The sequence below is a fragment of the Schistocerca gregaria genome, chromosome 4 (genome assembly GCF_023897955.1).
Source record: "Schistocerca gregaria isolate iqSchGreg1 chromosome 4, iqSchGreg1.2, whole genome shotgun sequence".
NCBI classification, from domain to species: Eukaryota; Metazoa; Arthropoda; class Insecta; order Orthoptera; family Acrididae; genus Schistocerca; species Schistocerca gregaria.
Window position 1 is genome coordinate 36,965,280 of NC_064923.1, and position 27,440 is coordinate 36,992,719.

At 46.7% G+C, this 27,440-nt stretch overlaps 1 pseudogene; it reads left to right on the forward strand.

The window, feature by feature from the left end:
- LOC126266889 (odorant receptor Or2-like) overlaps positions 1–27,440 on the forward strand; it is a 184,991-nt pseudogene that overhangs the window by 23,074 nt on the left and 134,477 nt on the right.

The window sequence follows — 27,440 nt, forward strand, 5'->3', positions numbered from 1 at the left end:
GCTGGCTGGCTCACGCGCCAATAGCACATTCCTATTTGAGCAAGTGTTATCGAAATGAGCAGATGGGGAATGGAGATTCTGGAGCGTGCATCACACTGAAATTCTCCGCTTATACGAATCGTTCGGTTTAGCCATTTTATCTGGGTGGAATGGTAGGTTTGTTTAATAAACACGGTAATACGAGTAGAAGCTAGCTTGCGTTGGAAGTAAATTCAAACGTAATCTTCTTCACTGTGTACACCTGTAACCTGGAGAGGCTACAATCTGTGAATCCCATCAGACAACTAATTTCAGCCGAATTCTGCAAAATATTCTGCAGTACATTTCAGGAAAACTTCTTCTCATCAAGGATTTTCAGATTAAAAAATAGAAATAAAAAATACGACTCAAATGTTTAAACATTCTTAATTATCTGAATTTCACCCAACAATTAATGCAAAGAACTTATCTTGTTATGTCCCAACCATGTTTTGACATATATTTCCTATCATCTGTGCGTCATGTTTTCTTCAGATCTGAAAAAAATTATCTTATTTTATTTATTTATTTACATGTCGAGTTCAGTAAGACCCAACTGAGGAGCAAACCTCCAAGCTCATGGAACGTGTCAGTACATGAAATTACAGCATAAAAATAATAACAGATAAAAATAAATGTTTATGAACCCGAAAAAAGTGAGTCCATAAGTTTAAGTAAACGCAATCAACAATACAACAAGATTCAGCTTAATTTTTCAAGGGACTCCTGGACAGAATAGAATCAGTGACTCGTGAGGAAACTCTTCAGTTTAGATTTGAAAGCGCGTGGATTACTGCTAAGATTTTTGAATTCGAGTAGTAGCTTATTGAAAATGGATGCAGCAGTACACTGCGTACCTTTCTGCACAAGAGTTAAGGAAGTCCGATCCAAATGCAGGTTTCATTTCTGAAGAGTATTAACTGAGTGGAAGCTGCTTATTCTTCGGAATAGGCTAATATTATCCACAAGAAATGACAGTAAGGAATATATATATTGAGAGGCCAATTTCAAAATACCCAGACTCGTGAACAGAGGTCAACATGAGGTTCGCGAACATACGCCACTTATTGGCCTAACCGTTCGTTTCTGAGCCAAAAATAATCTTTTAGACTTGGAAGAGTAACTCCGAAATATAATACCATATGGCATAAGCGTTTGAATGTAAGCAAAGTATACTAATATTCGTGCCGAAGTATCACTCACTTTTGACACCGTTCGAATAGTAAAAATGGCAGCATTAAGTCTTTGAACAAGATCCTGAACGTGGGCTTTCCGCGACAGCTTACTACCTATCTGAAAACCTAAAAATTTGAACTGCTCAGTTTCTCTAATCATATGCCCATGCTGTGAAATTAAAACGTTAGATTTTGTTGAATTGTGTGTAAGAAACTGTAAAAACTGTTCTCTTGTTTCAAGGTTCGAAACATGGTTAAATGGCTCCAAGCACTATAGGACTTAACATCTTATGTCATCAGTCTCCTAGACTTAGATGTCCTTAATCCTAACTAACCTAAGGACATCACACACATCTATGCTCGAGGCAGGATTAGAACCTGCGACCGTAGCAGCCGCGTAGTTCCGGACTGAAGCGCCTAGAACCGCTTGGCCACCGCTGCCGGCCACTAAAACAAGGGCTAAACATTTTATATCTCGGCAATCAGTACCTTAGTCTTTACCAGCTTAGAATTTGCACCACGTTCTTTAAGGAGTCGTAAGTTCTGCAATAATAGTCTTGCTTGCATTTCTAGTCTAGGACGAAATTCTAGAGCATATAATGAATTTCTAGAGGAAGCTATATCAAAAAGATAACCTTATCAAACGAAAATGACGAAGTGCCAGAAATCCTCATAAAAGAAGTAAGGAGGCTATAAATGAAATGTAGAATGACAAGACACAGGATCATGATGATTAGACAGTTGAAATACTTAAGATTAACTGCAATAAACAGAAAAAAACTGGCTACAATCTTTACTGCTTGTGTAAAAAAGAAAGCAAAGATAATCCTTTCACACGAAAGAGAAGAATTGATGACTCAAAGGAGTTAGCGTCCCGTCAGGTTAGTCGCTGTTATCTGTAAAGTTTGCTCCAAAATCTTGACAAATCACATCATTCCGAAACGCGTAGCCCATAAAACAGCCGGATAATGCAGTGGAAATAGCACAATATACCGTATACGCGCCGTACGTGAAGTAATTAGATGAGCCAATGAATATGAAATGCCACTATGCCTAACTCTTACAATTGCGAAAAAGCCTTCGATTCTTTGAGCCCAAATACAGTTATAAAGGCACTGACTAAACAAGGTGTGGAAAAATTACAACCGGCCGGACTGGCCGAGCGGTTCTAGGAGGTACAGTCTAGGACCGCGCTACCGCTACGGCCGCAGGCTCGAATCCTGCCGCGGGCATGGATGTGTGTGATGTGCTTAGGTTAGTTAGGTTTAACTAGTTGTAAGTTCTAGGGGACTGATGACCTCAGAAGTTAATTCTCATAGTGCTCAGAGCCATTTTTTTTTAAAAAAGTACGTAAATATACTTACGTAACGCCTACATTTCGTGGCAAAAAGAATGAAGCACTCAGGAAACACGGTAATGTATCAGTCCAATTTGGTGCTTGTGCACGCTATGGGCGGGTATGCAAGTAATTAGACTTGTAATTCTTTGTGTCTGGTATACGGACGGTAGAGCGCATTAGTGTTGTCTGGGTTTACTGTTGTTAGCAGCTTTGGCGGGTGTTACGATCGTCAGATGTTGGGTGGGAGATGCTGTACATTGTTGTGAGGCAGCGTTATAAGTATCTGACCAAGATGAAATGGGCCTTATTGTAGGTCTCGATTCGACTGGTCGAATCGTAAAATATCCAGATTTGCGCGGTGTTTGGGTCAGACAGCAGCCTGATGTTAGTTTGCATGGTTACATTATGACAGGCGGACTCGTCGTCGAGGTGGCGGCCCTTCATTCCTGACCACCACAACAGAGGGTCGGCGCCTTATGCATAAACACGTTTTAGTCCCTTCATAAATGCGTGCGCCACCTGAATTCAAGTAACAGACCAGGACCTGTGTCATCCTACACCGCTGATCTAAGAGTGGCAGCAGCCAAACGAGAGAATTACTGTCCCATACAAGGTATATGGGCTGCCTCAGAACCGCAACACAAACGCCTGGGTCTGACGGGACGCCGCAGTCGGGACGAATGGACTACTGATGAATGGCTTCTCATTGTGTTCAGAGGTGAAAAATCACCATTCTGCACTACCCCGGCTGACCAATATAGACGAATACGGTGCCTACCTAGGGAGAGGCCCACTTTTCCAATGATCTAGAGAGTCACAGCGGTGTTACCCCTGGCGTCATCGAGTGGGCAGTCATCGGGTACGACTTCAGTTCACGGCTAGTAGTGAACCAGGGAACGCTTATGCCGTAAAGATGGGCATCCTGCATTCACGTGTGTTACGTCTCATGCGGCAGTATTGTGGTGTCATTTTTCAACAGGACAATGGTCGTCCAAACACGTCTTAGTCTCTACGAATTGTCTACTTGATAACCAGGTACTCCAGAGGGCAGCACGACCTGCTCCCAATAGAACACGCATGAGACTTGGTCTGATGACAGTTTCTTCACGTTCCCATTATCCAGGATACCGAGGACCAATTACCACAGTTGTGGGCCACCTTGTCTTAGGAGAGAGTACAATGGTTTTATGGCACACCACTACCCAGTCAAATCAGTGGATGCAGCCAGGCTGGAGAGGGTGCGTCGACATACAGATGGATGGGTTCATATTCCTAAGTCCTCGCAAATCTCACTCGTTTTTGTATAACTGACGTCACATCGCGCATGATCTCTACCCTGAAGTTTCACATAGTTTCCTCCTCCCCTTTCGGTGCTTCGCCTTTATTCTCATGTAGTGTATGATACGTTAATAGCTCCTGTCAGCATAGGATAATACACCGGGGAAATTTCCATTGGAAGAGGACCAAAGGTGGATGTCCAATGTCCCCAATGCAATTTAAGTTAACTGGATGTTATTTGATATTGAACAACAACTGTCCGTGACTTTGTTAATGACAGTGTTATCTGCAACAGTTAACTGATATGCAAGAAGCCTGAAATCTGAAATTTTTGACCAAATCAACCTTGATTCGAGGGTTTATGGAGGAAAGGCAATTATTTTTTGATCTAATATGTCGAGAAACTTAATAATCGATATTAAACCTGTTTTGTGAAAGAGAACTTCCGACAGTTCGAAGAAAATTGGAAAGTCCGGTCCCAGGTCTCACAAAGAAATGTAGGAAAAGAAGTGAATAGATAAGAGCATTAATAGGAGTTCAAAATGTTGTGAAAAGGGTAAAGGATGTAAAATCGGAACAGACCGGACATTTCGCATCAAAGAAATTGCGAAAGATGAACAAAAGCGGTATTAGAGCGGAGTCCCAAAGAAAGACGAAGAACACAAGGCCGACAGTACGACTGATCTGATTAAGAACAGAAAAAATGTCCCGTTTTCAACTATCAGACGATAGGAGGAAACAGAGAGGCATGGAAACAGTGAGTGAAATTGTGTTTGTTAGCTTAATATTAAAGAGGCACACCTTGTAAAATTTGAACAATAAAGAACAAGGGGTAGCGTCGCTGACAAGTAATAAAAACGTCCTGGGTTTGACGTTCTTAAATGTTGAATAAAAATTATCAGCATTGGTGGTCGAAGATTTCTGGTATAATGTATTAGTTATGTAGTTGGATATGTTATGGTCCACTATGCACTCTCACCAGATATCTCCCCTGTCGCTCTCCCTTTGATGCCATCAACGATATCACGCATTGTTGCCAGATTTCCCCTCCCTCCTTGTACGACGTCACAGGCTAATTGCCCTATGCACTAAAAGGATGGAAATTCAAGTAGTGATGGGACCTTCAAAATATCCCAAATGGGCTAGTTGTAAAATTAAGTAAATTTAAAAAACCCAAGATGGTGGACCTACATCAATTTTCTGTGTATAAAGTCCAAGATGGCATTCGGGGCCCTGCCCACTGGTCTCCTATACGGTGCCTAAAGGATGCTGCGCTCTCGGAATGCTGTACAACAATTCAAGCAAATCACATCAATAGTTTTTATTAAATAAAGAAGAGAGACAATACTGAACTTTGAATTTACAATGGTGTCGCAAGCGATGGGCGACATGCTCAAACAGTCATACTCCTTTGCTGTATACTAGGTCCATGTAAGGAACTGATATGGATCACACGTCACTCCTGTCGTAGTGCTCTCCTAGGCCGGGTCTAGTACTGTTCGGCTGAGGCTGTTTTTTTTTTTTCTTTATTGTTATTTTAATCACCTTATACAAAGGCGGGCTGTGAGGAGCATACTACGCTGCTCTTCAGCCGCGAGTGGTACAATAAATATGACATATAGGTGGCACAGACAATACAATAAAAACGGCGGGCAAAAACTGTAGACACTAAAAACAATAAACATGGAGCCGTTCACGCTGGACGAGAAAAGAAACTAACACCGGCTGACACTGCGCACAAAACACGGACGACTGCGATGGCACAGGTGACCCGGCTGAGGCTGGCAGCAGCGGCCCTTATATTCTCTTTGGTCAGAGGGCGCTCCTGTTGTAGTGCGTTCCTTGTCAGCGCGCTATTGGCTGATGTCTTCTCACCGCCTTTTCAACTCTTGTGTTCTTAATCTTCGTGCCGTCGCTCGTCGTTACGCCGGAACATGGTGAAGATTAACACTTCTCCTTCTGACCTGTTCCCATCCCTATGATGCCAGAATCAAATACGGCGGACGTGGGAATACTGTGCCAGCCTGTTTGGGTGCCAGTTCATTTCAGTGAAAGATGCCAATCCAACTTGACCATATCAGCGTGCATGGTACTAAGTTTAGAATCCAAGATGGCAATCTAAGAAGTCAGATATAGGGATACTGGCACAGTCTACATGGTTACCAGGACAATTGTGTTAAGTTTGGAACGGTGTCCTAAGCTTAAAATGGGGGGAATTTCAAAAACACCAATATATTTCCCCATGTCAGGCTGTCCTAAGTTTAAAACTGTGTTCTGTTTAAACAAGAGACACTCCTGATGAGATGAGTTAACAACAATGTGTAACCAAATTACGACAGAGCCACTTGTGCACTTGCAAAGCTAATGAGTGTCGTGATACATCCGTCCACAAGGACCACTATACCATCGCCGTAGTGCTGGATCTGATAGCAAAGAGTCACCACTGTCGCAACACATCATAAATACAGCTGGCCTCTGACAGCTCAGTGCAGCTCCACGTGCAGACCGCTATCACTGATCTACCTGTCCACCACAAAGCACAGGTGCCCTAAGTTAAAAATTGAGGAAAATTCAAAATTCCAAGAAAGTAGTTCCAATTTGCACCACTAGTACGCTGTTTCTCGTGGCACTGCAGTCACTCCCACAACCTGATTGACATCGCAACCCACATGACCTAAGTTAAAACGATGGGAAATTTCGAAAACGCAGGAAGCGCAATTATGCTTTAAACCACTGAGAGCGCCAATGGGGTCAGTTACGTCAGCACAGCAACACCAGAATATACCGCCGATCTACTGCGAAGAGAGAAGAGCAAACATGTGGCAGAAAGCCGCACTCGAGGAACGGCAGCCGTCAGGGGGCTCGGAGTGACGTGGAGACTGGCACTCAGCGGCGCCACCGGTTCGGGGTCGTCGCTGCCGTCGCAGTAATGGTAACAGTCGCCGTCGTACTGCAGGTCGTCGCCTAGTAACGGCAGGCATCGCATGGCGTGCATTGTGGTAACGCACCGTCGCCACCGTCCTGGGGCGCTGCCTCTTCGGACACTGTGACCGGGGCTGGAGCTGCGAACCCTGCCCCCCCCCCTCCCCCCCCACTGCGGGTGGTCCCTGAGGCACAGCACCGACCCGTGGCTACACCGGCCGCGGTACGACCCAGCAAGGCCGTAGCGGCGTTGCCGAGACAGCGGAGTCCCGTTACGCCAGTGCAGCTGAAGCTGCAGAAGAGGGCGCTCGTGTGAGCTCCCTCCGGCCGAGAATGTTACGAGCGGAAGCAAATCTCACCTACAGGGCCGAAAACCATTTTATTGCAGTTAATGTTGTTATTCTGTCATCAGGAGCTATCCGTGGACACACCCCCACCATCCTCTCCCTCACGCCCAGCAAAGAACCTATCTTGGAATCCGGCAATGTGCATTCAAGTCCTGTGCCCTTTTGCAGATGGGTAGAGTAACTGAGCGATTCACCTAGAGAGGCAAAACAACAGTTGTCCCACTCTTGTCCTAATCATCATCATTTCATCCCCATCGACGCGCAAGTCACCGAAGTGGCGTCAAATCGAAAGACTTGCACCAGGCGAGCGGTCTACCCGACGGGAGGCCCTCCTCACACGCCATAAAAAAATAAAAAAAGCTCTTTCCAAAACCAAAACTGGGTGTATTGTGCAGCTTCTCTTGCAATAATTCTGGAGCAGCCAACCGGTACCTTTTACTAGTTGTTTAGCAGACACAGTCATTTCAGGAATTAAATATTCAAACATTCTGTGCCTTTTAACCTGCAGCGCTTTAATTCGTATATCAAATATGGTGCAGTTTTACCCCTTTCAATGCACAGTCTGCACTTGGGGACTACTTTCTCTGTATTCTTTGTGTGCAGATGTTTCTTTAGGTTCCCACAGCCAGTCGTGAGTCTTACCATGTGTTCCATTCGTCTCCTCTTCAAGTCCAGGACTACAGACATACTCGTGCAACTTGGCTTCTCCCTCATTAGATTTCCATGTTTCTATTTTCGGGGCGTAGTCCAATATTGTGAGTGCTGCCTACTGATCGAGCTACGTAGTGATGTTTAGGACAAGTTCCAGTGCAACAGATGGAGTCGTCCCACATGTCCTGGGCAGCTCCCTGAGTGACCAGCCACTCACAGCAGGCTTACCCTGTTGCCTTCCGCTAGTCTCACGAGGGCTTCGCAGCAGTCTCTTTGCAGGCGCTGATATAGATTTCAGAGGTGCTTGGCTCGGAATGAATGCAGATGTCACATTCCTTGTGCCACCTACGCAGATTCTCCTCCACCCACGCTGTGATAGCAGATGTTTGCGTCTGGAATACAGTGACTGCACTCTTTTCTAGAGAGACTGCACTCTCTAGTGTAGTCTATACCCTGTATACCCATGCTCCAGTGCCTTTATCTGTTTTCGACCCATAAGTAAACCAGACTACATCTCAGCACAGAGCCACTGCTCCGCATATGCAATTGTTACCAAAGACTTCCCGTAATTTTCAGTTTTTAACTTGTACGTCTTTGTGGCTTCCTCCATTGTAACCCAAAGGTGTAATGGGACAAGTCCAGCATGATCCCCATCCTACTAGAGGATGTACTGTTAATTCCGCCAGTTATGATTAATCACGCACCTATCCAACATCCTTAGCGTACATACAGTATATACTCGTGGGGCTTAGTCTTCAGTTTTTACCACAGGCCATTTGAGTGCACGTAAGAGCATCTTTCGCCTTGGAGCATATATTTCGTATATGAGGGGTCCAAGATAATTTCCAATCCCAGCTTACCTGTAGATACTTTACTGCCCCCTCTCCTGGTCGAGATTTGTTGAAGATTCCAATACTCCTCCTGGATATGGTTCCTCAAGAAAGGCATTACAGCACTCTTCTTGCCACCGACCCTTAGATCCTGTTCCCTGCGCCAGTCTTGAACAACGTTCGATGCGCATTCTGCCATTGCTACAACGGTACTGGCAAAGGAACCAAGTGTTACCATACATAAATGGTCTGCGTACCCTTGGCAAAAATATCATCTAGTATTTATGAAACGACTGCTAAACCCGCTGGGCAGAACAGGTGATTAGAATTGTGGAAAGGGACAAATACATTTGGGGAGGTTGGGGACAGTTTCACCTTCAAATTGTAATTTATTGTAATTTAATAACACATTCACAACCAAAGCGGCACATAGCCGAACTTTTGCAACTCCGAGATTCAAACTCCAAATATTTCACGCTGAAGGCCTCCAATCAAGAAATCTTAAAAATCAACAAGGTAAACTTCAAGTGACTGAAAATACACAGTTACATTTACGAATTATATCACAGCTAGGCTGAAAGCCTTAAGGCAAGAGTGGATAGACAAACATAAACAAGATGCAATACAAATGGCTGAAGGCCCACATTAAAATTTTCAAGATTTTAAAATATATTACCATAACCTTTCAAAGGCAGAAGGCGGCAATGTTTAAGCTTGAAACGTAATTTTAAGAATAAGCTTCCAAACCGCAACGTTAAAGATTGAAAGGTACTTTTAAGAATAAGGTTCCAAGGCTCAAGGCCCACAATTAATTTTACAAAATTAAAAAAAAAACATAACCATAAGCCTTAAGTTTTAAGTGGCTGCAATCGGACTAAAAGAAAAGACAACACATCGGTGACAACCTTCCAGCAAATATCCACATGCCGGAATTCAAACTTACTTACATAAAACACAGTAAAACCAAGAATTTTTTTATCATTGGCTATGACTGATTATAAACAGACAATAAAACACCAGTGAGAAAGACAGTAAAGATAACAGTACTCAGAAGCCTGCAGGGGGTCGGTCTGCCCTCGTTCACTTAGGTGAGACAGGTGGTGAGCCCAACTACACTTGATCAGTCGGAACCCAATCAGGGGACAGCCAAGGACCGACCGACCAACGGCTTGCTTGCCACCAATCGGTACGTGAGAACTGAAACACAAATGTTACAGGCGTAACTATCCACAATCAAATATGTATATTTATTAAGCTGTCAAAACTACACACTGTGTTGGACAGTGACAACAGGTGAGGAAATGACACTCCCTGAAATTACGTTAGTGACCAGGGCAGGTAACCGTAACACTAATCGTCACAAGGCAGAAAAATTTCGCTGGTGCACTTCAATTGTAGTTAAACTAATATAGTTAATTTCACAGCATGGCGGCTAAATTTCATCAATAAAAACACTCTCTGTTGCTCACAGGAAAGCCTCCGCAACAGCGAACCACCGAAACGAATGACACAACATGAATGGACGTGACTTGGGTACTTGAAACCACTGCTCAATTTTGACATCCTTGGGTCGGTGAATCACGAAGCTCGTAGCGATCGGACAGCTCCACATACGCTCCGACACTGTGCAGGCACCGCCAGCGGACCCAGCCGACTGCATTGCACCGAGATGACTTCCCTGGTCCGCAGCAACCGACCGACTGCCCGCATACCCCCTAGCCGGAAACTGTATGCACAAAACCAAAGGTGGTACACATTGCAAATATATATACACATCGCTGCTGCCACACATAGTAGGAAGAAGAACCATGGCGTAAACGCAACAAGGGCGGGAAAGCAACGACAGATAGGCAGCCAAGTGACGAAAACGCTGAGTTGGGAGTGAGCACAGCTCGATTTAACTCCTCGGTGAGTTCGTTCACCACTAGTTTCCACATTGGTGGGGACGGAACCACGTCTCGCGGACACCCTCTGTGGGCGTTCATCACCATTTTCTCGTTCTACATGGTGGCTCCTACCCTTCGATTACTCAGCATGATCTTAATACATCTAAATAAGGGGGTCTTAAAACCACGTTCTTCTGCAGCTCTAATCGTTGATTCGATGGTAGTATTAGTACCTTTAATGTCCAGGAAGATGCAAATTTCCTGAAAGTGTAGTGTTTTTTGCACCTTCCCATCGAATTGGCGAAGTGTTACTTCACATGATTTCCTTGGTTGGTAAGCTTGTTTGTTTACATTAAGAGAAACCTCAGTTAACCTACCTTCCTTAACTTGCACATTAAGCAGTTTTTCAAACGTCTTCAGCAGAAAGGATGACACACTGATCGGCCTCACGTCCTCAGCCTTGGTATGATCAGTTCTCCCTAGCTTCCAAATGTAAGCAACGTCCACTGTCGTCCAAGCATTAGGAATGGCTCACGTTGCTGGGCTACCACTAAACATTCTGCGTTAGAATCTAACTAGTCCCTCTTATGCTTATTGCAAATAGAGCCGGGAAGATTCCATCACTCCATGGCGACTAGAACAGTTTCCTGTAGACCAGTACTTCCCAGAGGCAGAATCTTCGTCTGTGTTTTCTGCCAGAGTGGGCTGAGGGAAGTGAGTTTCGCAGAGCACATCCTGCGTCTCACGCCCTCTCCTCGTACGTTCGCATCAAAGTGACTCCTGGATTGGCTGCTATTCTGATGAAGATTTCACGAAGTCTGGCGCATGCAGCTATACCTTCCACCTGCTCACAGAATATCTTACAGAATCGTAGTTTCACACGTCAATCCCAAAGTTGTATTTTACAACCGCCTTCAGAAATTTTGCCCATTTATCGTTCCATCAAGGTATATTCCTGTTTGTAAACTACTTGATGATGGGGCAGTTTTCTGAGTATGACGTCATAATGGCAGACGTCACTCTGCATGCCATTTGCTCAAGATCTACTCGATTCCTTATGAAAGTTCTGTCTTCAGGTAGGCGTCCTTTCTATGAGTCCCAGTGTTTTTTCCAGAGTTACTATATATCATGGTCCGTTTAACACACATTTAAACCTCAAATTTTATATACAGGTGGCCAGATGAGGATGTGACGTAACTACCCATTTGACATAACTACCCATTACGAAGTAGCCATTCCCTTCTTACTTCCCTGAAGATAGGTTCCCTGCCCCTGTTCAGGATCACATGGACCGCTAGGGACCCGCTACCGGCGTATCAGTGGGTGCCACTGAGTACACAGTCGTTGCGTACCCCCTCCTCCTCCTCCCCCCCCCCCCTCTCTCGAAAGACACAAAAACCAGCCACACCTTTTCGTAGCTTCATTCAGCTGCCTGCACTGTATCGAACACATACTTCGAATATAACGCGTTTTCTTGAGACCTAGTGTCCATGAATCAGCACTGTATTAGAAAGCATCGCTGCGGCTTGCTATTTTCCCAATTGATATAATGCGAACGCATTATTGCAGCCAAGATTGACACAAAGCCCAAGCCTACCACAGTAGTACAAGTTTAAATGCCAACTAGCTCCGCAAATGACGAAGAGATTGAAGAAAAGTATGATGAGATAAAAGAAATTATTCAGATAGTCAAGGGAGACCAAAATTTAATTGTCGTGGGGGACTAGAACTCAGTAGTAGGAAAAGGAAGGGAAGGTTAAGAAATAGGAGACTATAGAATGGGGGTGAGGAATGAAAGAGGAAGCTGTTTGGTAGAACTCTGCACAGAGCTAACTTAATCATAGTTAACACTTGGTTCAAGAATCATAAAAGAAGGTTGTATACGTGGAAGAAGCCTATAGATACTGACAGGTTTCAGGTAGATTATATAATGGTAAGACAGAGATTTAGGAACCAGGTTTTAAAATGTAAGACATATTCAGGAGTAGATGTGGACTCTGACCACAATCTGCTGGATAAAAACTATAGAAACTGCAAAAACGTTGGGAACTGAAGGAGATGGGACCTGGATAAACTGAAAGAACCAGAGATTGTAGACATTTTCAGAGAGGGAATTAGGGAACAATTGACAAGAACGAGGGAAGTAAATACAATAGAAGAAGCATGGGTAGCTCTGAGAGATGAAATAGTGAAGGCATCGGAGGATCAAGTAGGTAAAAAAAAGAGGGCTAGCAGAAATACTTGGATAACAGTATTTAATTGATGAAAGGATAAAATATGAAAATGCAGTAGATGAAGCAAGCGAAAAGGAATACAATCGTCTCAAAAATGAGATCGACGGCAAGTGCAAAATGGCTAACAGGGTTGGCCAGAGAACAAATCTAGGGATATAGAAGCATATATTACTAGGGGTAAGGTAGATACTGCCTACAGGAAAATTGAAGAAACCTTTGGAGTAAGGAGAACCACTTGTTTGAATATCAAGAACTGAGATGGAAAACCAGCTCCAAGATGGAAATGGGAGAGGACGTAGACAAAGTTGAGATGGAAGATACGATTCTGCGTGAAGAATTTGATACATAAATTTAAACAAGGCGCCTGGAATAGACAACACACCATTATAGCTACTAATAGGCTTGGGAGAGCCAACCATGACAAATCTGTATCATCTGGTGAGCAAGACGTGTTGGACAGGAGAAATACCCGCAGATGTCAAGAAGAATATAATAATTCCAATCCCAAACAAAGTAGGTGCTGACAGGTGTGACAATTACTGAACAATCAGTTTAATAAGTCATGAGTACAAAATACAAACACGAATTGCTTACAGACGAATGGAAAAACTGGTAGATGCTGACCATGGGGAAGATCAGTTGGGATTCGATAGAAATGTTGGAACACTTGAGGCAATAGTGACCTTGCGACTTATGTTAGAAGATAGCTTAGGGAAAGGCAAACCTACGTTTCTAGCCTCTGTAGTTTTAGAGAAACCTTTGAGTGGAAACTCTCTTTCAAATTCTGAAGGTGGCAAGCGTTAAATGTAGGGAGCGAGAGGCTAATTATAATTTGTACATAAACCAGATAGCAGTTATAAGAGTCGAGGGGCATAATAGGGGAGCAGTGGTTTAAAAGGGAGTGAGACAGGGTTGTAGCCTATTGCCGATGTTATTCAATCTGTATATTGAGCAATAAGTGATGGAAACAAAAGAAAAATTCGGAGCAGGAATTAAAATCCATGAAGAAGAAATGAAAACTTTGAAGTTTCCAATGACATTGTAATTCTGTGAGAGACAGCAAAGGACCTGGAAGAGCAATTAAACGGAATGGATAATGTCTTGAAAGGAGGATATAAGAGCATAATGGAACGTAGTCGAATTAAATCAGTTGATGCTGAGGGAATTAGATTAGGAAATGAGACACTTAAAGTAGTAAAGGATGTCTTGCTATTGGGGGAGCAAAATACCTGATGAATGTCGAAGTAGAGAGGATATAAAATGTAGACAGGCAATGGCAAGAAAAGCGTTTCTGAAGAAGAGAAATTTGATAACATCAAGTATAGATTTAAAAGTCAAGAAGTCGTTTCTGAAGGTATTTGTATGGAGTGAAACGTGGACGATAAATAGTTTGGACAAAAAGAGAATAGAAGCTTTCGAAATGTGGTGCTACAAAAGAATGATGAAGGTTAGATGTGTATATCACATAATTAATGAGGAGAAGAGGAATTTGTGACACAACGTGACTAGAAGAAGGGATCGGTTGGTTGGACATGTTCTGAGGCATCAAGGGATCACGAATTTAGTAAATGGTTCAAATGGCTCTGAGCACTATCTGACTTAACATCTGTGGTCATCAGTCCCCTAGAACTTAGAACTACTTAAACCTAACTAACCTAAGGACATCACACACATCCATGTCCGAGGCAGGATTCGAACCTGCGACCGTAGCACTCACACGGTTCCGGACTGAGCGCCGTAACCGCGAGACCACCGCGGCCGGCTCACGAATTTAGTATTGAAGGGCAGCATGGAGGGTATAACTCGTGGACGGAGACCAACAGATGAATAAACTAAGCCGATTCAGAAGGATGTAGGTTGCAGTAGGTACTGGGAGATGAAGCTTGCACAGGATAGAGAACTTAGAACTACTTAAACCTAACTAACCTAAGGACATCACACACATCCATGTCCGAGGCAGGATTCGAACCTGCGACCGTAGCACTCACACGGTTCCGGACTGAGCGCCGTAACCGCGAGACCACCGCGGCCGGCTCACGGGCGTCAGTCTGCGAGAACGTCGAGACTGCAGTCACCGGCATCGATCCCTGGACGACCTGAGGGAGGCACCGCGACGGTGCCGAGTCGGTACAGTGCGCGCTGTGCTGCCCTGCGCCCCTCCGCCCCTGGTGGCCGCCGAACATGGCCCCCACCTCGGACGGTGCGGCGCGAGGCGGCGCAGCTCGTGTGTTTACCGCCCGGCCATTTCAACTGCAGACTCCGCCTCCAGACCACGAGACGCGACGCACCACTAGCCGCGACGCCCCGCTGACGGCTGCCGCATGGCGGCCCGAGGGACGGAGTCTGGCCCAGCGGCCCGCCTGCGTGCGGTGTCCGCGGGCCACTGGCCGCCATACTGCCTTGCGCAAAATGGCGGTCAGGGCGACGTGGACCACAAAACAAGGCCCCACTAGCCGCGACGCCCCGCTGACGGCTGCCGCATGGCGGCCCGAGGGGCGGAGCCTGGCCCAGCGGCCCGCCTGCGTGCGGTGTCCGCGGGCCACTGGCCGCCATACTGCCTTGCGCAAAATGGCGGTCAGGGCGACGTGGTAGCCACAGCCGCCTAACACCCACACCCTATGACACAAATGAAATATTTAAAACATTAAAATATTTAAGATGACCGCGCTTAACGTGGAACTACAATATAAGGTGAAATAATTAAGTTCCCGCGCATAACGCGGATATTAGTAATATAACTTGGAATTTTTAAGTTTCATTTATTGAGTTATTTAGGCTACTCATGCAATAATTAAGGAATGGGCTTATCCCAAACTTTGAAATATTTAATTAATGAAATACTTAAGTCTCGGGTAGACCCGACTATGTATATACACCTAAGCACCACATAAAATTGTAAAGTTAGAATTGTATAACTTGGAACAATATTTTTCTTAAAATTATACTTCGTATAAATGTAACTAAGAATTATCTCGGAAAATAAAATTGAAGGGCAGCATGGAGGGTATAACTCGTGGACGGAGACCAACAGATGAATAAACTAAGCCGATTCAGAAGGATGTAGGTTGCAGTAGGTACTGGGAGATGAAGCTTGCACAGGATAGAGTATCATGGGCTGCATCAAACCAGTCCTACCAACCAATCTCTTTTTCTACTCAAGTTGTGTCACAAACTTCTCTTCTCCCCAATCCTATTCAATACTTCCTCATTAGTTGTGACGAAATGTTTTCATTACTGCGGAAGCGATGGCGCCACCACTGCAGAAGTTGACACCATCTACGACAGCATAACGTAATTACCGACCAATCAGAAGCCGTCCGTGGACTATATGAGGTAGTCGTTGAAAGCTCGAGATTTTATCCTGAATGATGTGCCAAGAATTCCGGGAATCTTTTATAAAACATTTTATAGGTGCAAACTATTCACTAGCAGCAGCATCTGGTGCATCTCGGAGGCCCTCAGCGATCAGCTCCTGGTATCGGATCCAGTTGGTGTTCCTGGTCTGGATTCCCCTCCGCGACACTGGCTGAGCATCGACATCGATGTCAAAGATAATTGGAACATGGTCCGAGGATAAGGCGTTGCGAGTGCTGGCAGATATAACATAGGGCACCCCCTTGGCCATCGCAATGTCGAGCACGTCTGGAAGTCCACCATTGTTAGGAAAGTGGGTGGGATCATGAGGTCCGAGGATGATGGCGTTCCACCGCTGTGCGACTCGGAGAAGTTTTCGTCCGTAGTTGTTGGTAAGACGAGAATGCCATTCAGTATGTTTTGCATTAAAATCACCGCCGGCAAAGACCTTTCCAGGTAATGTCAGCAGCGCTTCAACGTCCTGTTGGAGTAACTGCCTGCCAGGTGGACGGTAGACAGCCACAAACGTGATGCGCCCATGTGAGGTGTCAACAGCTACAGCAGTTGCCTCCATCGCTTGTAGTGGCGGAAGCTGAATCTGATGGTGCGCCAGTGAAGTCCGGACGTAGACCGCAGTACCACCGCCATGAGTTGGTCTGTCAGTCCGATAGCACACGTAGTTCGCTGCTCGGACGTGAACTCCAGGCTTGAGAAAAGTCTCCGAGACGAGGCAAATGTCAACAGGTTCATCTCGCAGCATCTTGGGTGCGGATGCCCTGGGCATTCCACACGCATACAGTGACTGCTCGTTGACTACGGGCCATGCTGGGTCTTCAGTGGTCCGGTGGTGATAGCCTGAACGGCTGCACTAACAGCGGCGATGAGTTGCCGCGGGATATCCCTGAGAAGCTCCTGAAGTTCTTGCAGGAGGAGCTTCATTTCTTCCATGCTGGAATCGGCCGCCTGGGAGGGTGCAGATGCAGCGTGTGGGTGTTGAGCTGGGGTTTCCACGACGACAGCCTGGCGTCCCTGTTGGGAGCGGTCGTGTTGTCCCTGGTCCTCACTCTGTTGCTGATCAGGACGCAGTGCTGGTGGTCGCGCTGTGCCTCGTGGACGGCGTGCCTTCTTGTTGTCTGCAGCTGTTGCAACAGTGGCTGGCGCCGTCGCAGGTACGGGGGCCTGCGGAGAGGAGCCAGGGGAAACAGCAGCAGCAAAACTGACTCCAGGTCTGACTGGTGCAGGCCGCTTTATTGAGCCAGGGCGCTGGCCACGGCTCCGTGCCGCAGCCCGTTGGAAGCTGGAACAGCCGCGGTAAGAGGCAACATGTTCTGCCCCACATCCAGCGCATTTGGGCGGTCCATCTGTCCGCTGCCGTGTGCAGTCGCGACTAGCGTGCTCCCCTGCACACTTAACACAGCGTGGGGGTAGCGTGCAGAACCGTGCTACATGCCCAACCATTTGGCAGTTGTAGCACTGAGGTTCTCCCCTCTTCGAGCGGAGTTTTTCTGTAGTGACTGGTGTCGCCGCTATCTTCGTGACCTGCCACAGCCCTCGGTTGTGTGGGATATCACAAGTGACTACTAGGACCAGCGGCGTCTTCTTTCTGGTTCGGCGAGACGGTAGGCGGGTTATCGACCTGAGTCCAAATCCATAGCCCATATCCTCCAGTTGCTGCCGGATGTGATCCAGGCTGTAGTTTCGAGGGAGCCCTCGAAAGACGATCTTTAGCGTCTTGTCCGTTGCCGACGGATAAGTGTAGAACGGCTTTTCCTGTTCTCCGAACGCAGCCGTACCTTTCTGTAGTCATCAGCTGTTTTCAGTGTGACCTTGTACAGGTTGGTGCCAGCAGGCTTGATGACAACGTTGTCTTGGCCAACAAGACGAAGCAGCATCCTGTAGAGGCCGTCGTAGTCTTCAGTATGTTGGACCACAATAGGCGGCGGCCTTGGTTCACTCTTCCGAGTAGGTAACTCCACACCCTCAGCAAGCTCATCATAACTGTTTGTCGTCCGAACCGGCGGTGCAGATGACAGTTGAGCCTTCCTCGCCGGCCGTTTGACGAGTTGAAAACCTTCCTCATCGACGACGACATCCGCCGGTTTTGCCTTCTTTCCCTTAGGAGGGGCTCGAGTAGTTCCTGTGGTGGTGGTCGCCCTTCTTTTCTTCGTCCTGGTGGAGGTGGACGCTTCATGTCGTGCCGCCGTCTCGTCGTCAGATTCGGGCAGCGGTACTTGCAGTGCAGCCGACTCGAAATCCATAGTCGTGTCCAATGACGATGCCTGGGTCGTCTTAGGTGGGGGGCCGGATGGGGCCGCCGGCAAAGCAAGCTCTGCCGGACGGCGATCCGCCACACCCTTCGCTGTACGGACATCCTCTCGCTCCGACATCTCAGCGTAGACTGACGTGCGTCTTCCGCGTTGCGTGAGACTGGCTGCTTGCTGGACTGGGTCGCATATGTATGCCTGCCCGCTGCCTGGTGTTCTGTTTGCCGTTCCCTAGTCGGTCCGCGCCCGCTAGTCGCGCTATCCTGCCGCTCTAGGTGTTCTCTATTCCGTCCGCGCCCGCTCTGGCCGTCTCCAACTGCGGTCGTGGCCTCCTGGTGTTCCCTTCTCGGTCCGCACCCCGTTCCGTCTTCTTCTTAGACTATGTGTCTGTGTTAGTGTAGCATTTACTCGAGAGCATTGACTACTATTGTGAGTGTAGGACTGTTTTTGTAACTTCATGGGGTGTTTATTTCATCTTTATTACGGTAGTAATTGGGTACTGACTTTGATTTATTTCATCTTCTTGTGGATGCTGTTGCGATTAGCGAAACAGCAGGGCCACGGGCCGCTTATAGCGGTCTCTGTCTTCATTCGGTGCGCCCAGGTTCTTGATTAGTTCGCTGCTTGAGGCATCCTTCCTCTCGTAAAATTTTCTTGCTGTGGCTTGAATTCTGGCAAGGACTTCTGGTTCTCCTGCTGCTTCGTGGACGATGGGGAAAATTCTGCGTAGAATCCGGTTCTGCATTGTCTGAAGTCGGTGCAGATGTGTATGTGCTGCAGTGCCCCAGACTAGGCACGCATAATCCATCACTGGTCTGATGAACATCCGGAATATCAGTAGACCATTCTCGACTGAGAGCGCGGAGTTCTCATTAATCATAGGATAGAGAGCTCCAATCCTCTGGTTGACCTTGTTCGAAACGGAGTCAACTTGATGTTTCCAGTTGAGTTGCGCATCCATAACGACTCCTAGGTACGTAACTGTGGATTGCCATTCCAATACGGTGTTAAAGAGAGAGATTTCTTGTATGTGAAAGGCTCTTCTTTTCGTAAAAACGATGGCTTGACTCTTCTGGGGGTTATATCCGATACGCCATTTGCGGGACCAGTCTTCGAGGTCATGGCATGCATCTTGTAGGCGTCGGTGCACTGATTCGGTCCATCTGTTTCTTGTACATAGCACGGTGTCGTCCCCGTATATGGCTCTCTCTACTCTGGGAGACTGTGGCAGGTCCGAAGAGTACAAGGAATACAGTGTCGGTCCAAGTACGGATCCTTGTGGAACTCCAGCACGTATGGGGCGGATGGTTGATTGAGAGTCGTCGACTTTGAGGGCAAAGCTTCTTTCTTCGAGATATGAGGAGAAGAACTGGATGAAGGGCAAAGGCACTCCACAGTTGTTTAGCTTCCATAGTAAGCCCTTGTGCCAAACGCTATCGAAGGTTTTTGTAACATCCGGGAAGACCACAGCACAGAATTCCTGGTTGTTGTAGGCCTGAGTGATGTACTCCACTACTCGAAGTAGCTGATGTGTTGTGGAGTGCCCGCTTCGGAAGCCAAATTGCTCTGGAGGTAGCAGCTGGCGGTCATTCACGATGAGCATCAGTCGTTCTAGAAGTAGACGCTCGAAGAGCTTGCTGATCTGTGGCAACAGACTGATGGGCCGGTAGTTGGATGGGTGTTGCCTGCTCTTCCCTGGCTTGGGCAGGGCGACTATTGTAGCATGTTTCCACTGTGAGGGGTAACGTTTACTTCGGAGAATTTTGTTGAAGATGGCCACAATTCTCAAAAATGCATCTGGAGGTAGCTGCTTGAGCGCTCTACTTGGCATGCCGTCGTGTCCAGGGGCTTTGTTGTTGTTCATGGCTCGGACGTAAAGTTGAACTTCTTCTGCTGTCACTGGTGGTATGACGTCGTCTTCCCGGTCTTCTTGTGAGAGTATGTCGTCGACTTCTGTCTCAATGTTGGCGATGTGCTGCTGGTCCACGTCATTGTTCATTGGCTGAAAATTTGCTTCAAAGACATCCGCCAAGGCATTGGCCTTACCTTCCGGCGTGTAAACAGTGCCTGTGGGAGTGTCCAGCGGTGAGATCCGCGTCCGACGTTTAGTGAAGAAACGTATGGCGTCCCATGAATTAGCGTCTGGAGTGAAGGACGCCAGCTTTGAGGCCCATTGCTGATTCTTGTGTAGGGCTAGCGCCGCCTTAATATCTCTTCTCAGTGCGTTGACACGTCGTTTGACGTCTGGATTCCTCGTCAGTCGCCATTCTTTACAGAGGCGATTCCGTTCGCGAATCGAGTCGAGGATGTGTTGCGGCAGTCCATGGGCTGGTGGTGGTGGTCCTCTTCTGGGCGGTGGCGTCGAATGAGTGATGGCGTCGGTGATGGCTGTTACGAAGGTGTCTACGTCCTCGTTGATGTCGGTGGTCTCGTCGATCGGAGTGTCGTCTAGGTGAGCCTGTATATTTGCACGGTAGTCGTCCCAGCGAGTCTTCTTGGTGTTGAGTGGTTGCGGTCTCTGAGTTGGTGCTACATTCAGGTTAAAAATAATTGGTAGATGATCTGAGTTGAGGAGATGATATACATCTGCTGACATGAACTGATGGAGTCCTTTCGTAATGGCAATGTCCAGTACGTCCGGGGTGCCGTGTCCTCTGGCTGGATAATGAGTGGGTTCTTCAGGGCCGCATACGTATGCGTTGGTTTCTTCCAGCGCTTGGAGGAGTCTTCTGCCACTGTAGGTGGTGACAATACTGTTACACGCCGCATGTTTGGCGTTTAAATCGCCCGCGATAAACAGCTTGCCAGGTTGTTGAAGAAGCAATTTTGCGTCGTCCTTAACCAAAAGTCCTTTGGGTTGACGGTATGCAGCGATGAAGGTGATAATGCCAGCTGAAGTTTCTACTGCAACAGCCGTCGTTTCTATTGTCCGAATTGCTGGTGGTGGCATTTCATAATGTACGATGGATGCCTTAATGTAGATGGCTGTGCCTCCCTTGGCCGTCGCTCTGTCAGTCCTGTGGCACTTATAGTTTGCGACGTTTGCCCTAAGACCGGGCTTCAGATGAGTTTGGGTCACCAAATAGATATCAACGTTTATGATCAATTAAAAACTGATGGAATTCTAGCAGGTCCGGATGGATGTTATTTGCATTGTACGTGGCAATGCATAAGTCTTCATAGCGACGAACTCTAGGCATGATGAGTGGCTGATGATAGATTCTTGGCTTGCATGAAACTTCTGAGTGCCTCCTCGACTGTGGTGGCAACTGTAGTGGGAACGGCTTGCAGTGCTCGGTGCATTTCTGCCATGGCGGAGTTCATCTGGGCCATCGTGTCGGAAATGGACTGGAGAAGGGCGGCGATGTCTTGCATTCCCAGTTGTGGCTGCTGTGGCGATTGAAGTCCTTCTTGCGGCGGAGGCGATTGTGAGGATGAGTGATGCTCCACTTTTGTGGGCGCAGATGATGCGTCTGGTGGGGGTATACCCCATGCGTTGCGCTGTGGAGCTGCTGAAGCGGCCATCTGTTACTGCATTCTTGCAGTTCTTCGCTCCATCAGACTCGGCCACGCCGCCTTCGCACTGCTGGGGGGAGGAGGTGGTGGTGGTTTGCTGCTGGCAGCGGTTGTAGTCACGTTGCGTGTCCTGTTCTTCATAGGCGGGAGTCCCCTCATACGTCTGCTAGCGTCCTTGTGTTTTTGGCAGGACCGAAAACTTGCTGGGTGACTTCCACCGCATAATCTGCATTTAGCGGGTTCGTCTCGGCGATGTGTGCACTGTCTGCTGTCGTGCTGGCCGCCACACTTCACACAGACGAACGGCATGGTGCAGTGCCGGGCTACATGGTTAAAACCCTGGCACCTAAAACACTGAACAGGTCCTCTTGGTCTCCGGAGAGTCTCGACGGAAATTGTAAGGTCAAGCATTCGTGTGAGCTTGTAGACTTCACGATGATGCGGTGTGTCTGCCAGCACAACAACTCGTAGGCCTGTGTATTGTTGCGTTCCTGGCATCTTGTGATGATCAACTACCATGGCAGTGAATCCCATATCTTCTAGAACTTCTTTGATGTCGTCGAGTGGAACTGAAAAAGGAATTCCACGAAAGACTGTCTTCAGTATTGCTGGTCTCACGGTCGGGAAAGTGTGCATTGGAATGTCCGTTTCAGCGACCATTTGAACTACCGTCCGATAATCTTCATCTGAGGTGACTGTCAGTTTCAATTTATCGCCACCCTCTTGTTTCACAGTGAAGGGCTGCTTGCAGTGAGTCTTTAGCCACTCGCGGAGTTCCATGTAGGAGTCCTTATACTGCAGCACAATTGGTGGAATTTTGTGCCGCACGATAGGCGCCTGTGCTTGCTGCTGCTGTTGTGGTTGTTGCTGTTGTGGGTGCTGCTGCGCCGCATCTGCAGTGGGTAACGTCCCATTGTCTTGAATGGCGTCATATCTGTTGGCCGTTGGCACGGACGGCGTCTGTTGTTGCCGCCGCCCTCGCGCAACTCTCTTCTTTGGCGGATTTTCGATACCATCGTCGTTGGTGTTCGTCCTGCGACCACTCATTCGCGTATCCTGCTGCGTCTTGCGGTACTGCGCCGCGGAGGAAGCTTCCAGCTGGTCCGTCATGTTCAAATCTTCTTCAGATGCCGATTCGAACTATTCCATCACAATGTCCAGGGTCCTAGCAGAGGTCATCAATAGGTCGTTTCCCTGTTTCCTTGGCCGTGTCGTCTTAGTTGGGGGGCCGCATGAGGCCGCCGACGAAGCGAGCTCCGCCGAACGGCGATCCGCCACACCCTTCGCTGAGGAAGACTCCGTACTCATCGCAGCGCACGCGTAGCACACCCGCTCTCTACGGAAGACAAACTCGAACTGGTCCGCACCCGCGAGTGGCGCTGCAATGCCGCTCTGGACGTTCCCTGTTCCGTCCGCCCCCGCTCTGGCCGTCTCCGACTGCGGCTGAGGCTTCCTGGTGTTCCCTTCTTGGTTCATGCTCGCAGTGTGCGGATGTCTGAGGCTCGTTCTTGGTGTTGGAAACATATTTTCTCAGGCATTGCTGCAGCAGTTCAAATGCCGGGTTCCATGCAGTGCTTAGCTGGTATCCTGCTTCCCGGTTAATCAAGTTTTGTGCCATCTTTATCTCTATAGATTCAATGATGACACTATCCCAGAACCTGGGGGTCTGGACCATGACCTTGGTGTTCTCATAATCCATGGAGTGTTCCAATTCTAGGCAGTGTTCTGCTACTGCTGATTTTGTGCCCTGCCTTAGCCTGGTATGTCGCTGGTGATCCTTACATCTGATTTCCACCGTTCTAGTCGTTTGTTCAATGTAGGACATACCGCATCCACAAGGAATATTGTAAATGCCAGGCTTCCTTAAGCCCAGGTCATCTTTGACTGTTCCAAGTAAAGCCCTGATGTTATGTTTAAATAGTATTCTGCTGATCTTGGCAGAGACAGGCCCGGCATACGGTAAAAATGCCAGTTTCTTGATTTCTTCTTCTTGCTCGTTCTCCGGTGTATCCTAACGTCTGGTGGGATGTAGAGCTCTGCGGATGTCCCTGGATGAGAATCCGTTGTTAGCAAACACTTTTTGAAGATGTTCAAGTTCCCCTGCCAGGCTGTCAGTGTCAGACAGTGTCTGGGCTCGGTGTACGAGTGTTCTAAGTAACCCAGTCTTTTGTGCTGGGTTGTGGCAGCTGTCGGCCTGTAGGTATAGATCTGTGTGTGTTGGCTTTCGGTACACACTGTGGCTGAAGGTGCCATCCGCCTTCTTCTTCACCAGGACATCCAGAAACGGCAGCTGACCATCCTTTTCTAGCTCCATGGTGAATTTAATATTCGAATGCCTTGAGTTCAGGTGGTCCAGGAAGTCTTCCAGTTTTTCGCGACCGTGTGGCGAAATGACAAATGTGTCATCACCGTATCTCAGGAAGCATGTTGGCTGGTAAGTGGCTGTTGTAAGAGCCACGTCCTCAAACTTCTCCATAAACAGGTTGGCCACTACTGGTGACAAGGCGCTACCCATCGCCACCCCTTCAGTCTGTTCATAGAATTGACCTCCACAAAGGAAGTAAGTCGATGTTAGAATATGCTTAAACAGATCCAGCACGGCTCCATCAAACTTCTCACTGATTAAGTCAAGCGTGTCCTTAAGGGGCACTCTGGTGAACAGGGACACCACGTCAAAACTGACCATCAAATCAGCATCTGAGAAACGTAGGTTTTTAAGACGTTCCACAAAGTCTTGTGAGTTGCGAATGTGGTGTGCACACTTCCCCACATATGGTGCCAACCGACTAGGGAACGGCAAACAGAACACCAGGATCAAAAATCACACCTTTCAGACACTTTCAACTTAAAAAGGGTTTTCCAATGCATGTAACGCTGAACTGACGCTGTACTATGTGACGTAATTACTATAGGAATGAGACTGAACACAATTCTGACGTGCCTTCAATGATGCTAACAAACAACTTTTTGGGTCACATTCCATGTAGCTCGATACCGATGTTGTTCCACTGGTATAGGAGTGGGCTGGAGGTGCCTAACAAAGATCCCCTTAACGTGACAATCATTAGGTAGCACTGCCACGTGTCAAAACTACACCTACTAATTTTTTCCTGTTCTGCTATGTATGTTGCGCGTGTAGAAAAACCTTTCACTAACATCTGCTGTCCAACTTCCGAGGTTACTGTGCCCTCTGGCTAAACGATGTGAGTGATTTCAACGGACAATTGTCTCATTGGACCACAAAATTCTATGTTTTCTAAATCAAATTAGTTGACTTCGAGGCAACATTCAGCGATTTCGACGAACACGCGCTAATTCATTCATTTCATATGATATTTGACCGGTTTCGACATAATATACGCCAATTTCGATACAAAATACAATGAGGAGCCACCCTTGTTGATAGAATCTGTCAAATGAAGGATTGAACTACATCACTGACTGATCTTTTAGTCATTCCAACATAGACTTCTCCACATATACGTGGTATGCGGTATATTCTAGGCATTGCAAGGGGTACTTCTTCTCCTTTGCCGATGTGTGACACCCATTGATCTCCTTTGTCGGTTAAAAAATAGTTTTTGTGCTGTGTTTGCGTAATGTACTGCCGGTTCCGTCCGTCACTCTGGGAGTTTATGTCAGAAAGTCTGTGCCCGATATTTCTTCTCCCGATGTGTCACTTCATCATGTGTTCGAGTCCGTAACACTACCTATGTAACTGATGTTGTACTCATAGCTGCTCAGCACGCTTTCTACGTGTTGCATCTCGCGTCTGAAATACTGGGGCTCGGATGTGCGTCTTGGCTGCATTACGAGTGTATTAACCACGCCTGTTTAAATGTTTAAGCAGGTGTCAGTCCGCGTGTGTCGGTTTTCAATACAAGCTGTGTCCCAGGATTCCATCATCCTGCGAACAGTCATATATAGAAAGAGTATCTGTTGGTTCTTTTCTAACACCATAGTGAGGTTCATGTTGACATGGAGAACATTTAGGTGTTTCAGGAAATCACCAAGAATTTTCTAAACATACACAAGAAAGGTATAGTTGACTTATCTGTATCACATCTTAGGTTTACAAGGTCTCAAGGTGTCCGATATATACCGCATTCCATGTACTTGTGGCCAGTTTTACTTTAGAATGACTGAACCATCAATCAACCCCGGAATCACCGAACATAAGCGACATAGCAGGTTGGGACAGGCAGAGAAATCTACTGGGGCGCTGCAGCAGCCCTGTAAAACCGGCCACGTCATAAGATTCTCCGGCACGGAAATTGTTCCTGTGCAGAAGAGCTACCACACTCTCTTTTTCAGGAATGTTGGAGAAATCCCTAGAAGTGACAGTAGCTTTGACAAGAAGAGAAAAGTCTCAAGATGAACGGATCCTGGATCCCTGTGAAGCAGCGAACGACCATTGCTGGTATCAAGGGAAGAACATCAGAGATAATGACGACAGAAAGGTCGTCGGACGTTGGTGCGACGGGTGCACATAATCAGCTCGACGAGCAATGATGGGGTTGAAGCTTTCAGAATGCTAGACACTCGTGCTGATGAAACGTCAGAAAAATCAAAATACCAATGTCAGCCGAAGAACGCGAGATGGGAGTCAGCAGACATTTCGTCAACAAGAGGCCAAGGAAGCTTTTACAATTTTGTAATGTCAGTATCATTTCTAGTTGGCAAGAAATTAACTTAAACAGACTTTAAAGTATACTAGTTGGCACACAAAATCTCTCTCCAGCATTGCATACCTCAAACTCGCCGCTGACAGTCCGCAACCACACCTCAAGCACAGAACATGACGCACAACTGACGTATCTCCCTTATGTAGCGTTGCTGATGTCACACTTCCCCACTTATTGCAACTAAAAGAACTTCTGTGGTCACCGTTCACTTATACCAAATGAGACGTTAAAACTATGGAAATATATAGATAGCCGTCATTCGTTGTCTACAAACCACATTATATCATCAGAGCAGTTCCTTGGCATTAAATAATTACATTTTGAAATATTTTTGCAACACTGGTTTACACAAAGGAGGCATATTTATAAGTTAACATGAATCTTAAGTGGTCAGTTATTATGAATCGTCTTTCATGATCTATCACCTCATGCTCTCGAAATTTACAATATACGTACCATACCACAAGGAAAAAGCCTTTATTAATGGTCGATTTAAATTAATTTAATGTAACTATCAACAACGCTGAGTACTGTAAATTAAATGTGATAGGGAATAAGTAATGAGCGTGCCTGCGCTACGTTCACTTCATAATACATGACACTGTGGAGAATTGTATAATCTAATTTAATTTGCTTGTTGCCCATAATTTTAAAACTATGTGTATCAAAGCACGGCACTTACAGGTATAATATAAATAAACATATTTTATTTGACAGCTCGTTTAAGTTCATGGCACCTCAGGTTCTTACGTATTTTGCGTAACTGACAGGTAGTCTATTAATGTTGGTATTTGCCATCTTACATTTTTTTAATTTTATGCTCGATATATTTGGATTACTTCGAAGTTTCGCAATTTTGTACACAGCGCAGTCCATGAGATCAAAGAAGTTGGTTAGGGGAAACTTGAAAACAATGCACGAGGTAGTGGAAATTTCTCAAA